Source organism: Heliangelus exortis, chromosome 1 (assembly GCF_036169615.1).
Source record: "Heliangelus exortis chromosome 1, bHelExo1.hap1, whole genome shotgun sequence".
In the NCBI taxonomy this organism is placed as follows: domain Eukaryota; kingdom Metazoa; phylum Chordata; class Aves; order Apodiformes; family Trochilidae; genus Heliangelus; species Heliangelus exortis.
Window position 1 is genome coordinate 129,225,709 of NC_092422.1, and position 12,237 is coordinate 129,237,945.

General features: G+C 37.7%; 1 protein-coding gene across 2 annotated transcripts in view; it reads left to right on the top strand.

The window, feature by feature from the left end:
* LIN7A (lin-7 homolog A, crumbs cell polarity complex component) overlaps positions 1-12,237 on the top strand; it is a 48,071-nt gene that overhangs the window by 5,598 nt on the left and 30,236 nt on the right. The window lies entirely within an intron of this gene.

Below are 12,237 nucleotides of genomic sequence, written 5' to 3' on the forward strand. Positions count from 1 at the left end.
CACCAGGATGTCTTCTCTTGCTCTTCAGCCTAGCATGCTAAAATAGAAAAATATTTTTGCAAGTGGCACACACTCTAGGTCTAACCATGGGGTTGAAACGTTGGTTAGACCTAAAGTGTGTGGTTCACTTATGCTTCCTGCAGCACTGGGGCTGGAGTAGCAGCAAGTACCTATCTAAACATCACCTTTGGTTTTCTCAAGCGGTGTAAAAATACATGGCTTTAAAAAGTTAAATACACATCTCCAGATCAAACGTCTCTGGCAATATGGGCCTGACCTGAAGAGGTTCTCAGGCACATGGCAGAACAGGGGCTTTGTGCCAGGCTGGACATGGCTGAGGTGCCCACAGGAGCACATCCCTGTGGCTGGCCCTGCCCTCTCAGAGAGGGCCCTGTTCTCCACCTGCAGTGACTCACAGTCATGTGGATATTGAGCTGTGTCAGGGCACAGCAAGAGGAAATGAATGAAAGTTCATCAGAGTGTTTTCAGTGGGCAGCAGGTGCTACAGGAGCTTGGCGCTGCTGGTGGTCCCAGATCTGCACCTGGTCTCAGACACATGGAAAGCTCTCCTACGGAATTCATGACATCTTTTAACATTAAGTCACCTCTGTGGAGTCTAGAGAGGGAATATCTTAAATTTCCTGTCATGTTTCCTTTAGACACACCTAACTGATAATAAGGGGCATCTCAATAGAAGCTGGATGTGTGATCAGGCAATGTTTGTTGAGGCTCCTTGGAAAGAGCAACCAGGCTCATAGCTGACTGATAACTCTGCAGTTACCTTGTGCTCCTCATGCTTTGTCAGGCTGAAAATATTTGTCAGACATGGTAGCAGTCAAGTAGTTGATTTAGTCTATCTGAATTTAGCCTGCATAGAACAATGTTAAGCTGAGCTTGCCTGTATGTGTCCTGCTTCTCATCCTTCAAAGGGGACCTTCTCCTGCAGCTGGGTAAAGTGGATGCTTAGTTTCATCCTATTGCTTGAGCTGGACCCTTCTGATGATGTTATCAGACAAACTTTTTTTTTAAAGTGTGACAATTTTCTGAAGTTGTCAGCTTTGTGCAGAGGATAATTTGTCCTTCTGAGTTCCCCTTTTCAGGACACATACATCCACATTTCTCCTTAACATAGACGACAATCACTCAAGTGCAGAACAATATAAATAGAAGCTTTTGGCTGATGTGTTTTTGAGATACAAAATAATGTTTTTGTAGATAATTCAGTGGAGTTTGAAATATGAATTATGTAAAATTATCTAATCTAGTTATTCATTAGAAGCACAAATAATGAGGAGTTGAGCATTTAAGAAGAAACTAAGCAAAGACAGGTGGTGTTTTGAGAAGCACATAATTGTAATTTTTTTGTCTGCTTTCCATCACGCACAGTTAATTTGTTTCACATGATGCATTTTCTGCATTTTAAAAATAGTACTTACCAATGTACTGTAAACTGTACACATGCGTAGAAATCCAGGCATTTCCAAAGTTGATCTCAGTCAGCTTAATTGTCTTTTGAGGTTTTTTTTTTTTTTGCAGGAGAGTCAGCCTCTGAATGAGAAACATTCAACATTACGTCTTTATTCAGATGAGAAGATTTGACTTTGTAATGCACATTTGCAGACCAACAATGTCTTCTTGAATATTTAAACCACAAACTCAGATTTTATATGTGTTAAATACAGAAGGAGGTTTGAGATCGTTTCACCAGGGTCTGCATCCAAAATAGAGTGGTTAAAGGAGACCCATGGTGGGGGTCCTTTAAAAAAAAAAAAAAAAAGAGATTGGAAAAGCTTATCTTTATTATTTTATTATTTAAAAGATGGAACAATTAAGTATCCATAAATACATGGATACTTAAAGCATTAAAGCAGTGATTTTAATTGTTTCTGTTTAAACATGGGTAATTGTATATGGAAGAGCCAAAACAGTTTTTTATCATATTTCTTTTATCATATTATCTCCTGAACCAAAATTTCATTTTGCACTGGTTCTTTTCAATAGAACCCATTTAATCACTAATCTTTCATATCCACTAACGCTTTAATTTTCTGAAAAAGACTTAATCTTCTGGACCTTAAGGTATCTATTCCTCTACAATCACTTAATTATTGGGAAATAAGGTACTCAAAATAGATTAGGTGGATGATTGTGTCCATCAGCAGCAATATTAGCTCTCGGAAATTTATTCACCATCATGTTTTCTCTTTTAGTAGTTCTGGCAGCAGTGATTTTATCAAATAATATTTCTTTACTGTGAGGGTGATGAGACACTGGAATAGGTTGCCCAGGGAAGTTGTGGCTGCCCCCTCCCTGGGAGTGTTCAAGGCCAGGTTGGATGGGGCTTCAAGGAACCAGGTCTAGTGGGAAGTGACCCTACCAATGGCAGGGGGGTTGAAACTGAAAGATCTTTATTGTGCCTTCCAACCCAAACCATTCTATGATTCTATTTACTGAATCATAGGATAAAATAGATGTGCTTTGTTATACAGAGACAGACCAGAGAAACTTGAAGAGTGCTTGATGGCTTTACAATCTATGAAGCAGTCTCTGAGAAAAGAGGTGGTTGTACATTTGATCCCTGACGTAGTCAATAGTCTTGTAACCCAATAGTAACAACTTTGGAGTCTCTGCTAATTTATACAGCCCGTTTTGCTTCCTAATACCACAACCATGTCACAGAATCACAGAATTGTCACAGTTGGAAAAAACCTCTAAGATCACCACATCCAACTGTCAACATTCCCCCCCCAAATAAAATATCTGTTTCAATATCTGTACCACCCACTACAGAATGTCCCAAAGTGCACAGTTTTTAAATGCCTTCAGGGATGGTGATTCTACCACCTCCCTGGGCAGCCCATTCCAACACCTAACTATTCTCTCAGTAAATAAATTCTACCTTCCTCCCCTGGTGCAACTTCAGGGCATTTCCTCTAGTCCTATCATTGTTCACTTGAGAGAAGAGGCCAGCACTTACCTTTCAGGTTCTTGTAGAGAGCTCTAAGGTCTCCTCTCAGCCTCCTCTTCTCCAAACTAAACAACCCCAGTTCTCTCAGCCTCTCCTCGTAAGTCCCTCCATCAGCTTGGTGTCAAAGTATGCCAGGTATTCTCCTCCTGTCTTAGGCAAATACCTTCTGAAATCAGGCTGCAACCCAAGATGAGTTCCAGTTCTACTCCTATACTTGGCACCGTTCAACACAGAGGACACCAAGAAGCAGCAGTGCAAAGGTGGTAGTGAGCTTCCTGTTTCTCTCAAGGGTGTTCTGTATCAATGTGTTGTTCATAACTTGCAGCAGCAATTCAACATTGTCATGACTTTCTTCTAAAATATTTGTTTCAAAGTTGAGAGTTAACAGTGGTTAGTGTTGACATTTACCAGCAGTGTGTCTGTAGTGCCTAGTTTTGGCAGGGATTTATTAACAAACGGTTTTATTTATATTGCTTCCTTCTTGCTGCCGTAGCTTTTCACTTATACACTTTCAATGAACAGGGTTTTTTCCTTTCCTAAGAAATTACTAGTGTGTAGCCAGCTACCAGAGGGATTCACTCTGAAAAAAAAAAAAAAAAGAAATATCTGTAAATCTGCTAAAATTGAAGAGAGAATATTAACTCTGTTCTTATTACCTGAGCCTACAGATAAAGTCATGTTAGGTGTGTGTACACAATGACTACGTCATTTCCATTGTATTGCACAATTGCCATCTTCTCACTAAAGTTTCAAACCACCTAGAAAAGCAGAAGATAAAATCATGATGCTAGACTTCCAAGTGACAATTCGTATTGTCACTATTGCCAGTAGCCCACAGCCATCTTTCTCATTTTCTGGTAATAACAGAAAAAGATTTAAGACTAAGAGATCTTTGAGATTAGCTGGAGAGATAAGAACTGAGGAGAGGCAGCAGGAGACTCTAGTAATGACATATGAGCAAAGAAAGTGAATTACTTGTTTGGCTCAAACATGCTGCCTGTTGTGAAGGAGAATTAGCATCCCTAGGTTAACCTCACCTCCCTTTGCGAGACACCTGTTGGGGCATTTTTTTCCTTCTTCCTGTCTTCTTCCCTGCCAAAAAAAATCTCTCTGATGCAAACAAAAAACACAGCTGAAATTATCAGTGTGGGAAAGGCATGAGGTTGCCCATATGGCCAATGCTTTTGTTTTGTGATGTGCACATAGGATGCATAAATACTTGGTTTTGCTTAGGCAGGGGAGCAAGAAAATGGATTTCATCTAAGAGGAAAGTGTGTTGGTTTTCGGCCTGTCTTTCTTTGTTCAGGCAAACTTATTCCTGGTAATTTTTTCTGATTTTTACTTCTTTAGCTTAGTCAATTTTTTCATTCCTTCACCAATTTTAGTGGTTTTCTCTGTATGTCTCTGGTATTCTGTCAAGTAGGAGCCTTGAGTTATGTTAAGGTACCAGCTTTTTTTTCTTTTAAACTGGGATTAGAACCTCTGAAGTGTTTATGCTTGCAGTTTCAGCAAAGTGTCACTTGTGCTTTTGTCTAGTGTTTCAAGCAGCTCCACTCCAGAAGGGTGAGCAGTCTCTGCTGAGGCAGAACTGATCCTACAAGATCAAGTGATGTTGCTATCAGGACGCAGTTGAGGCTGGTGGAGAGTTATCAAGGCATCTCTTTACAAGGTATCCATGACTACAGGAAACAATACACAGCTTCCTTATTTTCACATAGTTGTAGGAACTGAAATAATTAAAACCAGGTCTGTTCACCATGCTGAATTTCTCAGGGAGTTACAACATTGCTCTGGAGGATTTTCTTTTTGTAATTTCATATGGCAAATAACTACTTTAAGCACCTGAGGCCTCCCCCTTTTTTTTTCTTTTATTTGCTTTTCCGTTTTCTTTTTTTTTAATACATAGAGAAAGAAAAAAACCAGACAGAAGTCCAAAAGTACAAATGCTTGTTTCCTACAGGAAACAAGTGTTAGAATTTTTTCTTTAAGGAATGAATTTATATGTTTAGATAGTCTTAATTTATATAAGTTTACTTGAATACAAAATAAATTTCTCTGGTAAGTCCAAAAAATTGTTGTCTTTTTCTGTCATATTGTAGCCAATTGTATCAAGTCAAAAAAAGGACAAGAATCTTGCCTTACCTGTTCTACTCATTACTGAGTGGCTAGCTATAAATCATAGTTATGTTCACAAGGAGCTGGTATGATTAAGCAATATAAAGCCAAAACTATATAAAATGGGGGTGAAAGGGAATTTTACCTTCCCTTCTCTTTTGTTCACAATTAATGCAGAGGAAAAATTATTACATTCTTTTCTAAGTACTGTGCTAGAAAATAGCAGAGTTTTCAATGCTCTTCTATTCTTTCCAATTTCAATCTTTTCTCTTAAAGTATGATTTGGTAACTTGTTTTCACACCACTGCTATGATTGATGCCTTTTATAGTAAAGCAGTGAGTGCTGTCAAAAGAAAAGGAGAAACCGATGTCTTGGTTTCTTAAAGATGGCAAAATCTTCTGGTGAAAATTTTCAGGTTCACATTTCTGTACCTCCTCATCCTGATTGTTGTAGAAGCTGTAATAAAAATAATAAATTGGAAGAATAAAAATTACATCAGTGTTTTGAAATTACTATATTTTATGATTAATTTTAAATGCCCATCTTTAAGAATTCTGAATTTCAATAGTGCTCTTGAGGTCTAGAATTCAGCGAGTGAAACTCATCATGTTGAAACAATAACAAATTACGTATTAACTCAGTCTTTACTGTTTTGGGATTTATTGTTATTCCTTTAAAAAACAATTGTGGAAATATAACAATACTTTCTGTAGGTATCCAATGAACTCTTTTTAAGAACTGTATAGATTTACCTCACACCCAAAAAAGCAAACAAAATCTGAAAATTGCCAGCAAAACTACTCCTCTGTCTTGTATCAGTTATGTGAAGGCCTAATGGTAAAACTGAGGAATGGCTCTATCTGTATTAAGTAAAGAATATGCTAAGAAGGTTGACCAAATGAAAGCAAATCCAATTCTCTGAGTTGGCCTTCGTGGTAGTTTATGACAAATCCCTAGCTGAGGAAAAGAACAGAAATCACTATACGTAAAAATTTGGAGTTTGGGAAGGAAGGGGGAGATCACTCAGGCATCGTAGACATTGTCAGGTTTAAAGAACAGAGAAGCACATTTTTTTTAGTTAAGAGAACCTTTTGAATGTTGAATATGAAGAAGGTAAGTGGAGTATTCAGAAGCAGTATTCCTGAGATGGCAGTATTTCAGTATTTCAGATAGAATACCTGAAATCACGTAAGTGACTGAAATTGCTGGAGAGCTCTGAAGGGCTTTTATGATATTGAGGATGCTTGATGGACGAGTCCCCACAGTTTTCTGTCTGCTTTTGGATGAAAGGTGACAGTGCTTTGCCTGCAAAAAAAAAAACCTTTTTCCTTTCTAGAAGTTATTTTACACAACATCTCAGACCTTTGTTGTCATACACCTGCTAAAGCTGCTGGGAAAAGTCGTGGTATTTAACCACCTCAGGGTGGACAGCAGCCGGGGCTCAGGCTCTGTGGCTGAGCAATGGAGTGAAGCAGAAAACTTGGTTGCCCATAGTGTGCCTGAAAAGCTAGAGCCAAGCAGAACCTGGATGCAGCTCAGACAGACAGAAACATATAGGCCAAAACATGGTCTGGTGACCAGCCAAAGAAAAAGAGCCTGCCCCAGGCAGTGAGGGAATGTATGTAGAAACATATGCCACTAATGTAACTGGGAGCAGTCATTTCACATTAGGGAAAATGAGACACACAAAGGTACACTCAATCATATCTCATGGTTGATTTTTTTCTCATAAATTAACAAGAAAAAAAATCCATAAAATCATTTGCAAAGGCAGTTTTAAAGGCTTTAAAAAATGCATTGACCTGCCTGCTAGCACACTATTCTTGTCAGATGTAACTGTTGTGAAGTATGGTGTTTCCTGGACCACACAGAAGCAGATGTGCGTGAGTCATTCACAACATATCTGGACACTAGGAGTGGTTTTCATCATACTGATGTAGATGTCTAATATGTAGGATGCAGGCATTTACCTCTGAGCTAATCCTCTGGTCTCCCTTTACAGTCAACAAAGGGAACAGGCAATCCCAGAGTATGATTCATCTCTAAAATAGGTCAGATGAATTGCAGCCTCAAGTGTCTTTTTTTCCTCATTGACTGTAATGGCAGTCGTGGGTGAGTCACTGAGCTGTCAGTGTCTACAACAGAAGTATGGCAAGTAGAAACCCTCACCACAAAATGAACTGTGAGAGCTCTGTACTGTTGTGCTTTGCTATATTTATTTGTGCATTCATAGTAATATTTAACCACAGGAGTGTAAAGTTAACACTGCAGTAAATCTATAACAACTACTCATATCATCTAAATTATTATAAGAAAGAACTGGTATTACTATTTTTGTTGTAATTAACTTGAATGGGCCTCTCAGGTACACACTATAAAGTGCTGAATAATATTGCTGTATTCTAATAGCTTAGTTCCCTGCTTCCTAAACATCAAGTCTGATTTACTATGGTGAAGTACACCTTTATGCTTATTGATAAGCATGAAATGCAAGACAAGCATTTTGACTTAAGTGGGCGCAAGAGGCTGTGCTTTTCTTTGATTTTTATGAACTCTCCAGATTAGATTAAATAAATATATTAAATTACTGGAAGAGTTATTGTATTTCAGGAGAAGACTGTTGTTGATAGTAATGGAAGTGAATGGAAGCAGAGTGGGCAGTCTGGTGTTTGACACCAGAATGCGAATCACCCCGTTGTACATAGTGACTGAGAACAGAACTCTACTTAAATAGAAAATTTTCAGAAGATACACACTGAAAATTTTCCAAAGCTGGGGCTTTAATGGTGAAGTCACATAAATAGATTGTTACGGTGTACTAGGGCTACTGGCTATGAATTATGAATGAACTTTGCTAATCACCATGGAATTCTGATTACCCAACCATTGATTACCTGCTGTCATTTGATAGTGTTTGGAGATTGTTGTTTAATATAATAAAGCATCCTGTGTAGGCTTTGGGAATTGTGAGAGAAACTTGACAGAATAACATTAAGAATTCCGGAATGTATTCTCATGACTTTAAAGGAATAACAAAACAGGGATGAAAGTATAGAAGGATTTGAAAACTACTGACAATTATAAGGACCTATTATGTCATGCAAATTCTCCACCTTCAACCTCATTAAGGGTTGAATAGAGCTTGAAAATTGCCAGGATTAATATTATATAATGCCACGGTGAAGCTACTGAATATTTTAGAGTCTCACTCAGTATCTTTCCTGTCAATTTGTAGTGATGTTCCACCTCTTTTAGGTACCAAAGGGCAGTGTTTATGCAACACATTTACTTTTCCTAGTAACCAGCATAATGCAGCAAAGGTCTCTGGAATTAACAGCAGTGAGGCATAGAGAGACATCAAGAACATGAGAAGACTGTTCTCAAATATCTTGTTACTGAACAAGTGGTCACTGAATTTTGGCTTTGGGAGCAACCCAACTACATCATTCCAGAGTATTGATCAAAGTCAAGAAATACTATGGTTTTGATTAGTTACTATTTGAACCCAAACTAATATTACAGAGCATTGTAGCTACTGTTTAACTCCCTAATAGTCTCTTAAGTCAGAGGACAATACATTTATTTAAAGGACTGCAAACCAGCTCACTCATAGGCTAGTTTAAGAGGAGACTAGTTTGAGAGGGAAAGATAGATATACAGCAGTTTTCACATTTTGCAGTACAAAGCATGCAAGTACATCCCTTTTGAAGAGTCACTCTGGTATTAAATGGGACACATTTAGTATACTGAAATAATTTGATACTTTTTTTCTAATAATTTTCAACCTGACTAAACTGAAACAAGCATAAACACAGCTGGAAGTCTGCCAGATTGAAACCCCAGACAGGGCAACTTTGACAGAATGCTGGAGCCTGATCTGCCCAGTTTCAACAGAAATGGCAAAGAGCACCAAGTTCCAACCAGCCAGAATTCTTACTGAGGATTCATAATTTGGTTTTGAGTTGTAAAAGCAGAATTGCAAAGTACTAGAAATAGCTTTTACTTTTCAAAACCTCCATCAAGTTGAACAGATCGGTTTACATTGTGTATTGCTAGATATTTCAAAAAAAAAGAAAACAGCAAGTGAAAACAGTATAAAACAGAACAAAGTGATAACTAATCCAGATGACCTTTTTTTTTCCAACTGCAATATGCAATCTGGTTATGTATACATGATTCATCTTCATTTAGTATAGCACGGGAATGTTCCACCTGTATCCATGATATGGTATCTTGCTAGTTCTATGTTGTGGTGATTCCTCTCTTTCTTAGGGTTCGTGTTGTAGCCTCCTGCTTGTGTCCTGCTAGCACTTTAAATAACACTTCATTCAAATTAAAATACAGAAAGAACACTTGGAATAAGATTATTTTTTTCTCTGAGAGTCGTGCTTTTCTTTTAATGAGTGCACTTGATAAAATGCCTTCCACCCACAGCCTCATGCCTCCTCTGTGTTTCACTGACAATGTGACCCACCACAATGAACCAGTTTTATTTCCTGAAAGGCTGTTGGCAAGCATGATGATGAGAAGACAAAAAGGGAATGAATGTTAAACAGAATGGGGGAGAAAGGAGTTGTGCTGATGTATAAAAAAATCAGGAAAAAAGGGTAATAAAAAATGTGGTTAAAGGTGGATGTAATAGGGGGTGAAATAAGTCTGTACTCCATGTAAAGTGTATGCATTATAGAATTCAGAAGTATAATCCTATCCACATCATTACTTAAAACTCCCACCACTTTTAGTAGGACATGAATGAAGATGTACATGAGGATAGATTTCAATCATGTTAACATGAGTTTAATATTAGTATAAGGGAGCTGATAGTTTTCAGAATGTTTGGAAGTAGGCAAAGCAATTCTTTTCAGAACTTGTGTTAAAAAAAATTTTTGCTTAAAGGAAGGGCAAGTCAGAAATAAAAAGCAAAGATATTTTATTTACATAGAATGTAACTGTTTTTCACATAATTCCAGGAATTTTTTTATAAACACATGTACACACTCTTTTCATCATTTTGCACCTTCCATGAGTATGTAAGAAAATGGTATTTAAGTATAAACATTGGTGATGTTTACAAGCAAGGCTATTTACATTTGTAATCAAAGGAGGATTGGAGACAAGAAAAATACCTCAACTGAGGAGTGCCAGTCCTTCTCAAACAAATGACAATACTGCAACTGACTTCAACAGCAGTGGATTCCATGAGGTTTTTTGACATAACTTTGAAATCTTCCTCGTTATCAGTCAAATCACTTTGAGCAAGCACTTTGTTTAATTTTAGTTGGAATTCACCTTGGGTGAACCATCAGCAAGAAGCCTGTGCATCACTTAAGTTCTTGTGCACTGATAAGTTTCACTTTTTAACCTGTCCTAAGGCAACTGTTCATTCAAGTCTCCTCTTCAGAGCTGGAAGGAAATACAGCCTATTTCATGAGGTCATATTTTATATATTCATTTTTATGCATTTTGAGCCTGCTCAAAATCTTCTGGTTTGTACCAACTATTATATTTTGCTTCTGACAAAGCATCAGCTGGTAAACAAACAGTTTTGGCACTGAACACATGCCTCATCTTTGTTTTGCAATTTTATCCCATGAAACCCTTTATTATTTTATATTCTCAAAAGCAATGTCCCACAAGTCATTGCCAAATTGAGCAAACTACGGGCTTAATTGTGACAAGAGAAAGAAAGAAGACTGCTTGTTGTGAATAATAAATCAAGCAAAAACTTTGGTAACAACATGCATGGTTTTTAGCACGCTGGATGAATTTGGTAGTGTGGGAAATCAGAATGCTTTTGGGATACCCTTTGTGGTACTCCAATTTTCTTTGTGCCGAATCACTTCTTAATCACAGAGTAATCAAGTAGTGGCAAATGACAACTTAGTGCCCAGTTTTCTGTATGGGTGTATGTCCTGAACACCCATTAATTCATGCCAGACTTTTGAACTGGAATATGAATTTAATATTTGTATTGTAACATTTCTCACTTTAGAAGTGATTAATTATCATCTAGAGCATGGTCCATTCCCTGAGAAAATATTTAGATGTGTAAACTCCTCTAGAGTGATCGGTGCACCTAAAGCTACTTATGTTTTCTTCTGATCAGAACAAATTTCTCAATCAGTGCAAATCTTTCATTGAGTAATATTCAGGTCAGGACCACAGCAAGTATGGAAAGATTTACAGGGTTTTCAGGTGTGGAAATGAAAGAACATTAAAATAGTAACCAATCTGTCATCTGTGGAACTGACCTTGTAGAAGTATAGTTGGTTATAAGGAAAGAGAGTTCTAAATTTACCTGAACTGAAGCTGTAAGAGAACCTGGTCTGATTTGGAATATCTTAATAGCTATCACATATCACATGAATTTCATAGGCTTCATCTCATTATGGGGGGCTGTTGAAGCTTCTTGAGAATTAATAATCTAATTACTTTCTTCTGCCTGACATACCAGTTTGCACCAATGGATATTAGTAACTGTGATATGTGAGTTTTGTATTTAGCTAACTGCAAGTCTGGGGTGGGAGTTCCAGACTTTAAAATAAGAATCCCGAGGTAAATGATTTTGGTTACTTAAGCCTTCTGGACTGCTCTTCCAAGAAACTTTGATATTTCCCTTGACAATACACAGATGCTTAGGGAGAATTCAGGCCATCAAAATATTACTCCATGTATTTCTGTGGGTCATAGTGGTTTTGGCTGGGAGATCCAGTCTTTGCAGACCTAAACAAGAGCCTTACACATGTGCTTTTCTATAGCAGAGTTCCTCATTTCCCCTGGCAAACTTCTGCTTCCCTTTGGAAGACTTTGTTTATCAGTAGTTGATATTTAGGTTTAGATTTATGAGAAAAGATCTAATATTTTTCTTAGGTTTTGTCATTCTGAGAGTGCTTTCATGAGGATTCAACTTCATTCTTTCAGACTGAAGGTACTCCCCATACTGCTCCTGTGCAACTTGGTCTTATGCAGAAAGTAAGAAATATTTTAGGTCTGCTAATACGGTTTAGCTGCTCTGAACTGGCAGCTTTGTTTCAAGGAATGTTTGCAACTAATACTGTGTCCCATTGTGTGTGTCTGTTGTGTGTGTTCATGGACTGTTTGTCCATCCTTGGGGATTTGGAACTCTGAACAGCAGTGGTTTTGCCTACCCGAG